The 14,120-nt window shown below is 56.3% G+C and overlaps 1 protein-coding gene across 17 annotated transcripts in view; it reads left to right on the top strand.

The window, feature by feature from the left end:
* Positions 1 to 1,155: 1,155 nt before the first annotated feature.
* Positions 1,156 to 14,120, top strand: part of TSNARE1 (t-SNARE domain containing 1) — a 132,228-nt gene continuing 119,263 nt past the window's right edge. For all 17 annotated transcript variants that reach the window (XR_014255388.1, XM_082432810.1, XM_082432812.1 and 14 more), the window contains exon 1: positions 1,156 to 4,066. The gene's annotated coding sequence lies outside the window, so the exon portion shown is untranslated. The remainder of the gene's footprint in view (positions 4,067 to 14,120) is intronic.

Below are 14,120 nucleotides of genomic sequence, written 5' to 3'. Positions count from 1 at the left end.
AGGACCGCAGGCTGCCCAGGGGCTGGGGGTGTGGCCAGCATGCTTACGGCCCTCATGGGGTCCCAGTGTCACCTGGGCGCAGGTGTACTGCACATCAGTGCACACACCGAGCACAGGTAATCAGGCCAAATTGTGTGTGGTGGACCTTAAAGGGAGAAGTGGACGAGACCCTCCCTAAAGTCCACTGGGCTGGTCTTCGAGCCCACGGCCCATGATCTGAAGGCCACTACATGCCCATGATCTTAGGCCCCGAGGGGTGCGGGCTGTGATGTAGAGGTAGAGCTCTGGCCTGGGCGTCAGAGACAGGCCTGGGGCCTCAGCAGCGCTGGGCCTGTGTGTGCCCCTCGCTGCCAGGGCCAGGTTCCCCACCTGTGGCTGAGGGAGCAGAAGGGGTGGTCTGAGCGGCAGGGGCTCTGAGGCCATCAGTGGCTGGAGAGGTCAGGACGCCTCCACAGAGGAGGTGTGACAGCGGCACACGGATGTCCGCAGGCTCCTTGCCTTCCTGCTGGACACTCCCAACTCACCTCCTGGAAGCGCTACCCCTCAACACGCCCCTGTGCCAGGCCTCCTTGTCAAGGGGAACTTCCCTGACCCCCAGTCCCCCTTTGGATCCCCCACACCCCCGTTCTGCTCCTGTACAGCCTTCACCCAGGTTCCCAGTGCACATTTGTGCGTTTTGTGGCCTGCCTGCTAAACAGCAAGCACTGTGACAAGGGCTGTGTCTTGGTGGAGACTATTAGATGGGCCCCATCCTCCCCTTCTTACTTGGTACAAGAGGCCAGATGGCCACTGGGAACATAGTCCTCGGGGAGAAGACATTTCCTAGCCTCCTTTGCAACTAAAAGTACCCAAGGGACCCAGTTTTGGCAAGTGGGGGGGGTGGTGGTGGTGGGGGGTGTAAGCAGATATGGGGTGTACAGTATCTAGGAATTGTCCTTAAAAGGATGGGATTGGGGGTGCGTGCATTCCCACTATCCAGTTCTCCTTCCTGCTGTTGGAAAGCAGACGTGATGGCTGGCACTTATACAGCTATTTTGTGCCATGAGGCAGAGGGGCCCATTACAGGGTCAGAGAAACAACAAGATTAAAGGAGTCCAGGGTACTGATGATTGCGAGGCCCACCCTCCCAGCCCTATGGCCTATTTGGACTTGAATGTGTACCACTGAAAGTAAACGTTGATCTTATTTAAGCCACTGTTATTGGGATTTTCTGGCATTAGCAACCAAATCTAATTGTGTGGCATCCCCAAGGTCTAGCATGTTGCCTGACATCGGAAGGTTGTTGAATGAATAAATGATGGCAAACAGGATAAGATTTGGCAAGAGGAGAGGGGGACGCTGTGCCAGGTAGCAAGCCTGGGTGGTGGGTGAGGGATAGACAGACTGGCTCCTTGGGGTGTGGAGATGCCTCCTCCCATGGGGGTGGGGAATAAGCAGGTTCTGCTACTTCCCAGGAGGGGCGGCAAACTCCTCCTTCACAGAGGATGCGATTAGCAAAGACAACACTCAAGTGCTCCTGTCACGCAGTTTCTTTTTTTTTTTTTGCCACTCCTGCTTGGTGATAAATACCTTGGTAGGCTGCTAGGAGTCTCACGTGGAGTCAGTTTTCTAAGCGCCTGAGACTGGTCTCGAACAGCTGGGGTTGAGGTGCTTGTCTTGGTCAAGCCCCTGCTAGGTGCTGGGCCTGCGCCAGCCCTTCCCCAGCACGTGTCCCCCAGTGACACTGCCCCGTACGGGTGACAGGTGACAGGGTAGTGGTGCGCCACCCTGCCCCTCCCATGCCTGCTCTCCAGCCAGCTCCCACATCACCACTTTGACCACGCCCAGAGAAGGTGTCACTGCTCAACATCACACAGCAACACAGGGATAGGTTTGGTGTTAGAAGAGAGTAGGCTCTGTGGGGACACAGAGTGAACACTAGGCCCCCGTGAGTGCAGCTTGTGTGCTCACTGACTTGTCATCACTCCCTGAGGCCACACCACGTGCAGGGTGCCCTGCTGAGCGCCAAGATGCAAATTCAACCACATGGGCCTGCCCTCAAGAGGCCTGTTGCACGGTGGGCAGGTCACAAGCCTACCAGGGTGGTCGTCATGCTGGATGCGGTCGTACGGGCTAGGAGTGGTGCCAGCAGCAGTGTGGAGGAAGCAGGGGCTGGTCTCCTGTCTCATGAGAGGGTGTCATGCCCGGATGTGGTCGTACGGGCTAGGAGTGGTGCCAGCAGCAGTGTGGAGGAAGCAGGGGCTAGTCTCCTCACTGATGAGAAGGTGCAGCTGGGGCGGAGGCTCCACCACGCAGCTGCTCCCTGCCCACAGCTTGGGACCCACCCCTCTGCTCCCCAAATGGCTGCTCTCCTTGGGACACCGTGCCCGCGTTCCAGGCTGGAACAAGAGAAGGCAGAGGGCTAGCTGACTACATCGGTCCCTTCTGGGTCTGAAGACTCACCGTGTCCTCTGCCGTCGTCCTCCGGGCCAGCACTACCTTGCTGCCTTGAACAAAATGGTTTCTGTTGGTAAGGGACAAAGGGGGACTGGGCCGCAGGGATGACCTGCTCACAGGATTTGATGGAGGAGGGTCTGTGGTGGGTGAGTGAGGGCTGCCACGTGCTGGGTCGGGGCGGGGGGGGTGGTGGGGCGCAGCGTGGAAGTGTAAACACCTTCTTCCCCTGGACGGGGCTGGGTGGGCTGATTTCCCAGAGAAGCTGACCTGGTAGCCGGTCTTCAGGGGATGGACAGGAAGGGTGGGGGAGGGGAACTCGCTGCAGACCCCAGGTTGACAGTGTTTGACCCAGGGATCTGGTACAACCACGCAGAAGCCCAGGTGGCTTCTCCTGTTACAGCGAGCGTTTCTGGGGTCGGCTTCGGCGGGCGCTACACGGAGGCTCCTTCTGAAGACCCCGCGGGCACAGTGAGGCTGCAGTGCAGCGGACAGATGCCCCGTGGGGGCTGCGGCAGCTTCTTCCCTCCGCTCTTCCTCTGGGGGTCTCTTGGCCATCCCCTTGACCCTCACCCGTCCGGGTCCTGGTTCTCCCAGAGGAAGGTCCTGATGGAGGGGGCCGTCTCTCCAGCTTCTCCGGGGGGCGCTAGGGGGCCTCGCCCCAGACTGGGGAGGAGGCAGCAGGTACTGAGCACCCGCCCTGGGCGGCCCTGCTCGCGCTAGACCACCCGGTCCGCAGCCCCGGGGCACCCGCTCGGCCCGCTGGGTTGGCGGGAAGCACACTCTGCAGGTGGTCGTCCTGGAGGAGGTGTACTTCGCTTTCCCCTCCTTTCCTCCACACCCGCGCCCGCTGAGGGTGGGGCGTGGCCGGAGCACGCTCAGACCGCGCTCTCTGGAGACCCGTCCCCTGAAGGCCCTCCGCGGAAAGGCTTTGGTGTGTGGTGACGATCCCGTCTACTCCCCGCAGGCACGGACCAAGGCGTGGGGTCCGCAGGGCACGGCCCCTCCCGGCAGTGCTCAGCGGCCGCCCTAGACCCGGGCGCTGGCCCTTGTGCCCTCCGGACCCGAGTCCGGGGCCCGCACGGCCACTGCGCCGCCGCGGCTCTGCCTCTCAGACCCGTGAGATCCGGTCGGGCCTCTGAGGCGGGGGCCGCCTACTCCGCGTCTGTCACCCCCGTTCCACAGATGGGGGGACTGAGGCTCGGGGGTGCGAGTGAGCCGGCCACCTACAGGCCCGGGAAGGCGGCGGGAACGGCTCGACCCAGCCCGGCAGGCTGGGACGGCGCATCCTCGGTGGCCCTCGAGGGCCCCGGCCCTGGGTACCCGCGGGTGCTCCCGCCGGGCGCAGGCTTTCTGGCCCAGCCGGCCGCCGTCCCAAGCCGTTTCCGCCGCCCGCGCGGGGCACTCTGGGACTTGCAGTCCCCGGGCTCACGCCGTCCGCAGCCCGTCCGCGGCTCGGCGGCCATTGGCTGGCGCGAGGCGTCGGGGCCGACGGGACGGACGGGGGGCGGCCTCGCGGCCCTCGCCGGCGCGAGAGGGGCCGTCACGTGATGTTTGGGTGCCGGCTCCGCCCCCCGTACCGCCCCTCCCGCCGAGAGCGCACGGAGCGCGCCCGCGAGCCACCGAGGCCCAGGTGAGGCAGCGGCGCGCGGTGGCGCCGGGCCGGCGGGGGTGGGCCGGGGGGGGTAGGCTGGCTCGGCTGGGAGGGCGCGAGGCCGGAGGCGGAGGCGGCGGAGGCCGGGGCCGGGAGGGGCGCGCGCGGCCAGGGGTGGTCGGGGGCGGGGTGGGGCGGGGCCCGCGCGGCGGGAGGTCCTCCGGGAGGGGCGGGACCGCCATGGGAGGGGCGGGGTCTAGGGGGCGGGGTCGCGGGAGGGGCAGGGTCTCGGGGGCGGAGCGCTCGCACCGAGGCCTGGGTGCCCACCTGTTGGGCGCCAGGGACGCTGCTCATCACCAGCGAGCGGGAGGCAGCCCTTGAGGGAGAGCCGGACACGATGCTCCTCCCCTCTGCTCCTTTCTGCCTTTCCTCTACGTTTGGCTTAAAACGTGCCTCTGGGGCACGGAGGGCAGGGGCCCTCCCGCCCGTCCAGCTTCCAGGTGACTCTGATCTGTGCTGCCCCCGCGGGAGCCCTCCAGGGGCTTCCTGTGGGGAGACTCACGTTTCACTCCTCCTTTGCCCTCTGGGCTCTTTGTGCGCCGTCCAGTGTGGCGGCCACTAGCCAGCGCGGCGCAGGCATGGAACACTGCGGTTATGGCAGAAAATTCTGTGGGTCGAGCTGCTGGACTAGATGGGCCTGCTGCCATTGCAGCCACACCTGGCGCCTTCCTCACCCACCCTCTTCCTGCCCTTGTCTTAGTTCCTGGTGGGATGGCAGCTCACCATCTTTCCGGCGGGTCATAGCCCACTTTCCTGACCGCCCTCTCCTACCAGTACCCTGGTTCAGGTCCTTTCTCTTTTCCTTCCCAGCACTTCATGTTTTGTCACTGTCGCTTGTTTGCTTGTTTTCCGCTTTATCTTGGGTCCCCAGGAGGCAGGGATTGGGATTGTTCCTTACTATAGCCCCAGGGTGGACAGAGTGTCAGGGTGAGGTCCAGGTGAAGTTTGTCAGTATGGGAGTGCTTCAGCCTATTGAAATGGTACTTCTGAGTGGTCAACCTCATATGTTGTAGGTCCTCGGTAGAAACCCGGTGCAGCCTGCCCAGGACAGTGCAGGAGCCCAGTTGTGACTGCAGTGGCTGTGGGAGAGTGGCAGTCCGAGAAGGCTTCCTGGAGGGGGTGGAGCTTCCTGGGCCACGTGCACATTTCTCTCCTCCTTTGTTTGCTCTGACTGTATCCAGGCTACCTTCTCCGGGCCGCTCCTCTGCAGGGCCCTGAGGTGGGCACCTAGACACGGGCACTGCAGTCTAGGGGTTTGGGGGCTCATGGGCAGACGGGAGTCCGTAAGTCTCTTCCTGCAAGGTGAAGGTCGGGACCCTGTTCCTGCCTACTGCTCCAGCCACATCTTCCACCACTTGCTTCGTGTGCCCTGCCAGTGCACAAGCCCTTGTTTCCTGCACAGCCCATGTCTTTTGTCATGTCTGTGCCTTCCACTTGGAATGCCTTGTACTCCGGTTCTCGTTGGACGCTTTCCTGTCCCCTTCCTCCCCTGGGTCGGTTCACCCACGTTTGTGACCATGGCTCACAGCACACAGCACCCGTCTGTGTTACTGAGAGTTTCGTTGCTCTCCGACTAGTGTTTGGACTAGTGTTTGGGAGAAACAAACTGTTGGCCAAGGCTTAGATTTTTTTTTAACGCGCACAGGCATATCTGTGGCTGCTGGGTTTGTTTTGATTGTGTTATTTGCTACAAATGGAATTTAACCTGGGTGGCTCAGTCCAGCCGTAATTCTTTCTGTTCTCTGAGTTGTGATCTGTGCCATGCCAGTAATGACGGACTTGCTGGCCTGTGAAGGTGGGCCGCCTCCCGGATTCCTCTGTTTTCTGCCAGAACATTCAGCACCGCGGGGCTGCTAAGTGTTTGCTGGATCCCTGAATGGAGGAGTGGGTGACAGAAGACTAAAGTGAAGGGAGAGTGAACAGCGGCAGACCCGAGGGAGGCAGGTGAGGCCCGGATTGGGTGCTGATCCCAGGAGGGCCAGCCTGAGCCGCGCTGCGAGTCGCTTGAAGAGTACCCGAGACAGGGCTGTGGGGAGCAGGGACCAGGGATCTGAGGTCTGGGCTCTGGGCCGGATCACACGAGGGGCCTGTGGCTGGCGGTGTGCGCCCCCTCCCAGCCCGCAGGGTCCAGGCTGTCGGCCCCCGGGCTCGGTATCGTGTGGCTGGGTGCACGATGGTGGTAGCAGTGCCGTGGACCTTTCCCCGGAGTGATTGCTGGCGGGGAAGAGCGGGGTCTTCCCGGGAACCGGCACGGCAGGCTGCTCACGGTCCCAGCAGCCCTGCGCTCCCGCCTTCAGGAGAGGGCAGCCCGCCCCGAGGTGGACGCAGGAGAGCAGGCCAGGCGGTCGTGCTGACCCAGCGAGCCCCCAGCTCGGAGCTCCCAGTCAATAAAGCTTTATTGTTTCCTTTACGTGGGCTGATGGAAGACTGTCTCGTTTTCTGCCTCTTGATGTCCCCCGAGGGAAGGATGGGGACCCAGCCCCGCGTCAGCATCGTGGTACGAACAGTGAAGCCCCGCGGACACAGCGTGGCGGAGTCTCAGCTGTGGGGCCCTGAGCCACGCTGCTCGTGAGCACGTCCCCGCCCTCTGTCCCTTCTGATCCCGCAGCCACCGGGAGGTGGTGTCGTCCGTGCCATCGCAGAGACACAGGCACTGAAGCTGTGGGAGGGGCTGTGGAGTCAGGGAGTGCCCGGGAGGCTGGTGCAGCTGCCCCTCTTCTGAGCAGCCCTCCGGCTCCAGAGGGTGCCCTCTGGCCTGCGTCTGAGGTGGATGGGCGGGAACACAGGAGAACTGGCCATCGTCACCCTCTTTGTATCACCATCGTGATAGTCAGCACCGTTTATGGACCTAGCACCTGCTAGGTTCCTCATATTCCTAAGATCAGGACGCTTCCCAGGGCTGAGTAACTTACCCGGAGTCACAGGCCCATAAGTGAGCGGCCAGGATTTGCCTCCAGCACTCTGGCTGCAGAGCCCGCTCACCGCTCTGCTGCCCCGCCCGCCCAGCCTTCCTGCTCTGCTGCTTCCTGGGAGGACCAGATCGGAAGATGCCACCGCCCCAGAGGATGCTTTCTGAGTTGGAGAACGTCTTTGGTAGTGGTGATGATTATACTAATAAAGACTTAATCCTGACTTTCCCTCCATATTGAATTGATGTTCTAAAGGAGAGCCTGGCAAGGATCGAGGGCATTAGGGAGTCCAGGTCTGGAAGTGTGGTATCTCTCATGGGGGGGGGGGTCGTGGCTGGGCTGGAACTTGGAATTCTTGTTCCCAGTGTGGCCGGATGAAAGGGGGTTAGAGTGAGCCCACTATTGGCCATGGCTGCTCTCTGGGACCTGTGGAAAGGAGTCAGGTCCTTAGGGCTTTGGGACCAGGTGCCATGCTCGAGCACCTGTCTGTCCACGTCTGTCCTACTGTTGCCCGAGCCAGACCCTGGACGTGGTCGCAGGGTCACAGGCTGCGCCTGCACCAACTAGGAAGCCGGATGTTAGGGGTGCGGGGTGGTGGGGAAGGAGGGGGGTGGGATGTTGTCTGGGGAAGATGGGGGGCAGGCACCCCGGGGGATGGCAGGGGCATCAGAGCTCTGTTCAGGGAGTCGATGCCAGACAGAGCCGGCCGGGGGCAGCCCCCCCGCCTTCCGCCCCAGACACTTCTGGCTGGCTGCCCTCCACCGGGAGCCATAATCTATTCCTGCCAAGTATTTGGAAAGGGACACAGTTTTACACCGGCAGCCCGGAATCAATCTCTCCCACGTGAACACGGCACAACAGCCCCCTTCCCGGGCCTGGCTGCCCTCTCAGCACAGGCTTTCAGTGGCGGTGCCAACGAGGAGTTGGATCCCTGCCTTGGGTCTGCCCTCCTTCCCCGCTATGGCCTCACCCACAGCCAGGGTGCTAATGAGCCTGGGCAGGTGGGAGGCGGGCCTGGGCTTGGGCGCTGAGTCGGTTCTGTGTCCACCGGGTCCAGGGTCCGGAAAGCCTTCAGTCGCAGGGCGGACGTTCTGCCTGGTCCGCAACCTCCAGCCTGGACCCCGTAATTCCTCTCTCAGTGTCCTGGCTCTTCTTGCCCGGGGGCCGCTCTGGCGTGTTTCCCCGGCTGACATCTCTCAGGGCGCCCATCTGCAGCATCAGGCCGCCTCCGCACTTGGCCTCTGCAGCTCTCACAGTGTGACCTGAATGTCTTTCCAGCCTCTGGTCAACCTGCTGGGCCGATTTCTCGGCTGCCCAAGCCTGCCCTCTGGGGTCAGCTTGGTTGCCCCTCTGGCTGGAATGGCCGGGCGCCAGCGCCCCCGGGGACGTCCTCCGACCGGTCAAGGCTCAGGTCTGCGCTGCTGTGTGGAAGCCTGGCCCGTCCTCGGGGACCTGGCACAGGGCAGGGCAGGGGCTGCAGACTGATGGAGAGCCTTGCGTGGCTGCTTCCTCGTTTCCTTGTGGTCATTTGTTTGGTGTTGGGCTCCCCATGTGCTCTCCAGGGCCAGGACCCTGTCTGTCTCTGTGGCCCCAGCACAGGAAGAGCACACAGTAGGTGCTTGATAAATGCTCATGTAAGCACAAGCTAGCTATTTCTCAGCTCTTTCAGCTGGTTTCTGGGCACCTGCTGTGCCGGGGGCCACCCGCATCTCCAGGAGGGCCAGCCGTGAGCAGGTGCTTCACACGTGCGCCCCGGCTCCTCGGAGCAGAAGGGAGACGGCAGCTTGCAGGGGGCGGAGCTGTGTGGGGATGAGTCTTCCAGGGCCCTGCAGGTGGGTGGCACGTGGAACATGCTGTGGGGACCCTGAGGAGCGTGGCCGCAGCTCCGAGTGGAGGGTGTGGTGGTTTTAGTGCCACTGGTCAGAGCAGGGAAGCGGGCAGTCATTTCCTCTTAGACCTCAGGAGGTGATGCCTGTTTTCCCAAGGCCACGAAGTGCAGAGCAGGCTGGGTGTAGGACCTGGCGTGTCCAGCCCTAGAACCTGGGCTTTCCCACTCTGCCCCACAGCGTTACCGACCCAGGGTTGTGGAGAGCTGCTGGACCAGTGGCTTGAGGGGGTCCCCGGAACTGGAGGGGCTCTAGTCACCCCAGCTGGCAGCATCCTCTTCCTTCAGCCAGAGCAGCTCCGATCTCATCCATTTCGCTTGGACCTTCTGAGGATGATTGTGTTTGAAGAAAGGATTCTGTAGCTGGGAAAAGCTCTAAAGCTGGTTCATCCCTCATTTTACACCTGGGGAGGCAGGGGCCAGAGCCGCCTGCTGCTGTGGGGTGCAGCCTTGCCCTGCCTCTTCCGTCTGGCAGTGTGTGCCGCTGCCCACCTGCAGGAGGGGTTGGAGGCCCGTGGAGGGGGGGCCCCACAGGCAGCAGGTGGGGTTCTGTCTTATGGGCTAGGAGGGCCAGCTGGGCAGGAGTGAAGTCAGGCAGCAGGTGCAGGCACAGATGTGATTGGATGGACAGAAGTCTTAATGGTGTAGGGTAGGTCTTGCTGCGGTAACAAGTATCCCCCAGGTGCCAGCAGCTTAAAACCACAGAGTCAGCTTTGTGCCTTGGGAAAGACACCCTTCCTCACTGGGCTTCCCCTTTTCCTTGAAGGATTGCCCTGTGCTCAGAGAGAGGTCGGGCCCTGCGGGGTCACCTCCCCTGTGGCCCCCATGTCCCAGGAGGCAGGCACTCGGGAAGCAGATCAGGCTGGATATGTCCTCTGCTCTGGCCACTTGGTGACCTCGGGCATGGAGATTGACAGCCCGGTGTCTTTTGTTTTTGTTTTTTTAATTATTAAACTTTATATTTTGAGACATTGTGTGTTCACATGTGCAACTGTAAGAACTGATTCTGAGCCTTCCTGTGTACCTTTACCCAGTTTCCCCAAAGGTAGCGTCTCACAGAGCTGTAGCACCATGTCACACCCAGGATACCAGCAATGGATGCAGTCAAAATACAGGCTGTTGCTGTCACGTGGTTGTACTTTTGTAGCCACACACACCTCCCTGCTACCTTCACCCTCCTGAACTCCTGGGAAGCCCCAGCTGTCCTCCTTTTTTCTTATGTCATTTCAAGAATGTTATACATAAAGCAGAAAGTAACACACCATTGTAAAGCAATTATACTCCAATAAAGCTGTTAAAAAAAAAAAAGAATGTTATACAAATAGACTCATACAGTATGTAGCCCTTGGGGACTGGCTCTTTTCATCTGGTATAATTCCCTGGAGATTTCTCGAGGGTGTCACACGTACCTGTAATTTGTTTGTTTTGATCACTGAGTCCTGTTCCATGGTGTAAATGGACCACGGTTTAACTGTTCCAGTGCTCTTGCACTTTTTGAATAGTGTATATCGTTCAAAAGTAGAAACATATGAGGAATCATACAGTAGAAAGTTAAAAGTCTCCCCATTCCAGCCTGCCTGGTCCTTGTCTCCACATGTGACTCTGCTCTTGGTCTCTTATCTGTCCTTCCAGATATGTAAGAATGCGATTATCTACCAAATACAAATCTACACTTTGATATTTTTCCTTTTTCTGTCACAAGTCATGTTATAAATTTCTTCTCCACCTTGGTTTTTATTTTTTCCCCCACTAACCAAAATGTCCTGGAGGTCTTCCTGTATCCGTACAGAGAGCTTCTCTTTTTCTTGTTGACAACTGCAGAATATTTCGAATATGGGTATGTCAGAATTGATTTAATATAGTCTGTTTGTTGATAGAAAATTAGGTTATTTTCAGTCTTTGCCTATTACAGAATGAATGACCTCTTCGTATGTCATTTGATGCATGTATGTAGGATGTACGCTCTGAGTGCAAGTGCTGGGTCAGAAGACTCAGACTTTCCTCATTAGGACACACCCTGCCAGGCCCCCTCCAAAGGGGAGGCACCGGTCCACACACCCGTGGAAAGCTGTCGACGCCCGTCCCCCAGCTGCTCCCACGCTGAGTCCGATCAGGCTTCAGAGGGGGGGACACATCTGCATTTCCTTTATGATGAATGAGTTTGGTATCTTTTTATATATCAAAGAGCCATTTGCGTTTTAGTTGTGAGCTTTCTGTTCCTTGACATTGTTCATGTTTTAAAAGCTGCGTTGTTGATTTTTTTCCCTGTAGATTATGGAGATGAGTTCTTTGAATGTCAGATAAATTCAGGGCATTTGCTGCTGTCTTTTGTTGTCCTTACTGTTTTGCCATGTAGCAGCTTTCGTGTAGTCAGATCCGTCAACTTTCACATGTGGTGTTTGGATTTTGAGTCGTAGTTAACGAAGGCTTCTTTTCTTCAAGTTTAAAAAGAAGTCCTGTGTTTTCTTCTTGTTTTCGTTGATTTCCTGTGTTTTCTTCTCATTTTCGTTGATCTCCTTTTAAAGTTTTTATTCATTTGTCTTTTATCGTGGTGTATGGTGTGAGGTACGAGTCTGACCTTAATTTTTTTGCAGATGGTCTACTAGTAGTCCTGTCCGAGTTACTAAAGAATCCATTTCTTCCCCCACCGGTTTTAGGTTCTAGCTTATAGTCATTCTCACAGGTGTGAGATGACGTCTCATTGTGGTTTCGATTTGCATTTCTCTGATGATTACTTGTGTTGAACATCTTTTCATGTACCTCTTGGCCATTGGTATGTCTTTTTTGGAAACATGTCTATTCGAGTCCTTAGCCTGTTTTATAATTGGGTAATTTATTAGTTTTCTTAAACTATTGAATTGTAGGAGTTCCTTATATGATTTGGAGATTAACCCCTTATAAGATACACACAGTTGTATACTTAGGATGGTTCATCTTAACAATTTTACAGTTTTTTTGACTTTTCATGGTGTGAAAGTGATACACATTCAGTAGAAACCATGATTCGAATTTTGAATTTTGATCTTTTCCTGGACCAGAGATGTGGGGTGGATACTCTTGTGATTCTGGGCAGTGGCAACCACAGCTCCCCGTCAGCCCCAGGGTCACGAGGGTGAACAGCCGGTGCCCAGACAGCTATTCTGTATTCAATTTCAGTACAGTGTTCAATTACATGAGATAGTCCACACTTTAGTATAAAACAGGCTTTGTGCTAGATGGTTTTGCCCACTTGTAGGCTAATGTGAGTGTTCTGAGCACGTCTCAGGAAGGCCAGGCTGAGCTGTGACCTTCGGTAGGTTCAGTGTTTTAAATGCACTTTTGACTTACCTTCAGTTTACCATGGGTTTATCAGGGTGCAACCCCATTGTGAGGCGAGGAAGATCTTCCACTCCGTAGGTGCCTTTTCACTCGATGGTTACTTCCTTTGCTTTGCGGCAGCTTTCTAGTTTGATGTAGTCCCACTTAGCTGTTTTTTGTTTCTGTTATTTTGTGCTTTTGGCATCATATCCATGAAATCACTGCCAAAACCAGTGTTGCGAACCTTTCCCCCTGTGCTTTCTTCTAGGAGTTCTACAGTCTGGGTCTTCCGTTTTAAGTCCTGAATTGATTTTGAGTTGACTTGTGTGCGTGGTGTAAGACGGGGTCCAAGTTCGTTCTCCTGCAGGTTCAGCTTCAGTTTCCTGGCGTCATTTGTTGCGGAGACTGTCCTCTCCCCGCTGTGTGTTCTTGGCACCCTTGGCAGATGCAGTGACTGTGTGTTGATTTATTTCTGGGCTCTCTGTTCTGTGCCATTGGTCTGTGTGTTCGTCTTATGCCAGTAGCGTACTGTTTCAATGCTTGTCACTTTGTGGTATATGTTGAAATCAGGGTGGGTGATGCGTCCGGCTTTATTGTTCTTTCTCAGGATTGATTACGTTTGTTTGCCTGTAAGCTGTTCCATTGTCCATGTGTACAGTTGTAACCTCTGTTTTAATTTTTAAGGCCTTATACTGTGTTTCGGTATATCAAAGAACTCATTGCTCTTTTGTCATAATTTTTTTGCCTATTCTAGATTATCTTTACATATGAACTTTTTTTTTTATAAAGTACGTTTTTTTTTTTTTTTTCAATTTTTAAATTTATTTATTTATTATTTTTGGCTGTGTTGGGTCTTCGTTTCTGCGCGAGGGCTTTCTCTAGTTGCGGCAAGTGGGGGCCACTCTTCATCGCAGTGCGCGGGCCTCTCACTATCGTGGCCTCTCTTGTTGCGGAGCACAGGCTCCAGACACGCAGGCTCAGTAGTTGTGGTGCACGGGCTTAGTTGCTCCGCGGCATGTGGGATCTTCCCAGACCAGGGCTCGAACCCGTGTCCCCTGCATTGGCAGGCAGATTCTCAACCACTGCACCACCAGGGAAGCCCTACATATGAACTTTGAATTAGCTTGTCGGTTCTTTACTCAGTCCCCCCCACCAAACACACACATACACGCACTTGCGTCCCTAAAACCTGATTGGTTTTGGGTTGGAATTGTGTTACATGTACAAACTAACTTAGGGAGAGTGACATCTTTATGACATTGAATCTTCCTTCTTAAGAATGTGCTGTAGGGCTTCCCTGGTGGCTCAGTGGTTAAGAATCCACCTGCCAATGAAGGGGACACGGGTTCGAGCCCTGGTCGGGGAAGATCCCACATGCCGCGGAGCAACTAAGCCCGTGTGCCACAATTACTGAGCCTGCACTCTAGAGCCCATGAGCCACAACTACTGAGCCCACGTGCCACAACTGCTGAAGCCTGCGCACCTAGAGCCCGTGCTCCGCCACAAGAGAAGCCACCGCAGTGAGAAGCCTGCGCACCGCAGTGAAGAGTAGCCCCCGCTCACCGCAACTAGAGAAAGCCCGCACACAGCAACGAAGACCCAATACAGCCAAAAATAAATAAATAAATAAATAAATAAATAAATAAATAAATAAAATTACTATTAAAAAAAAAAAGAATGTGCTGTACTTTCCCAATTGCTTAGGTCTCTTTTTCTGTAATGTTTTCAAGTTTATTTGCAGGAATTTTATCCTTTTAAATGTGATGGTTAGGAGTCTTTTTTCTGTATTATCCTCTGTTTGTATATACATGTATGAATACTCTGGATTTCTTCATATGAGCTTGTCCCATGCTACCTTGCTGAATTCTGTTTTTTTAATTGGGTTGGCCAAAAAGTTCATTCGGGTTTTTCTGTAAGATGTTATGAAAACCCGAACAAACGT

This window comes from Balaenoptera physalus (assembly GCF_965194825.1).
Source record: "Balaenoptera physalus genome assembly, chromosome: 17".
Classification (NCBI taxonomy): domain Eukaryota; kingdom Metazoa; phylum Chordata; class Mammalia; order Artiodactyla; family Balaenopteridae; genus Balaenoptera; species Balaenoptera physalus.
Note: the sequence above shows the minus strand (reverse complement) of the source record. Positions and strands in the feature narration are given on the sequence as shown.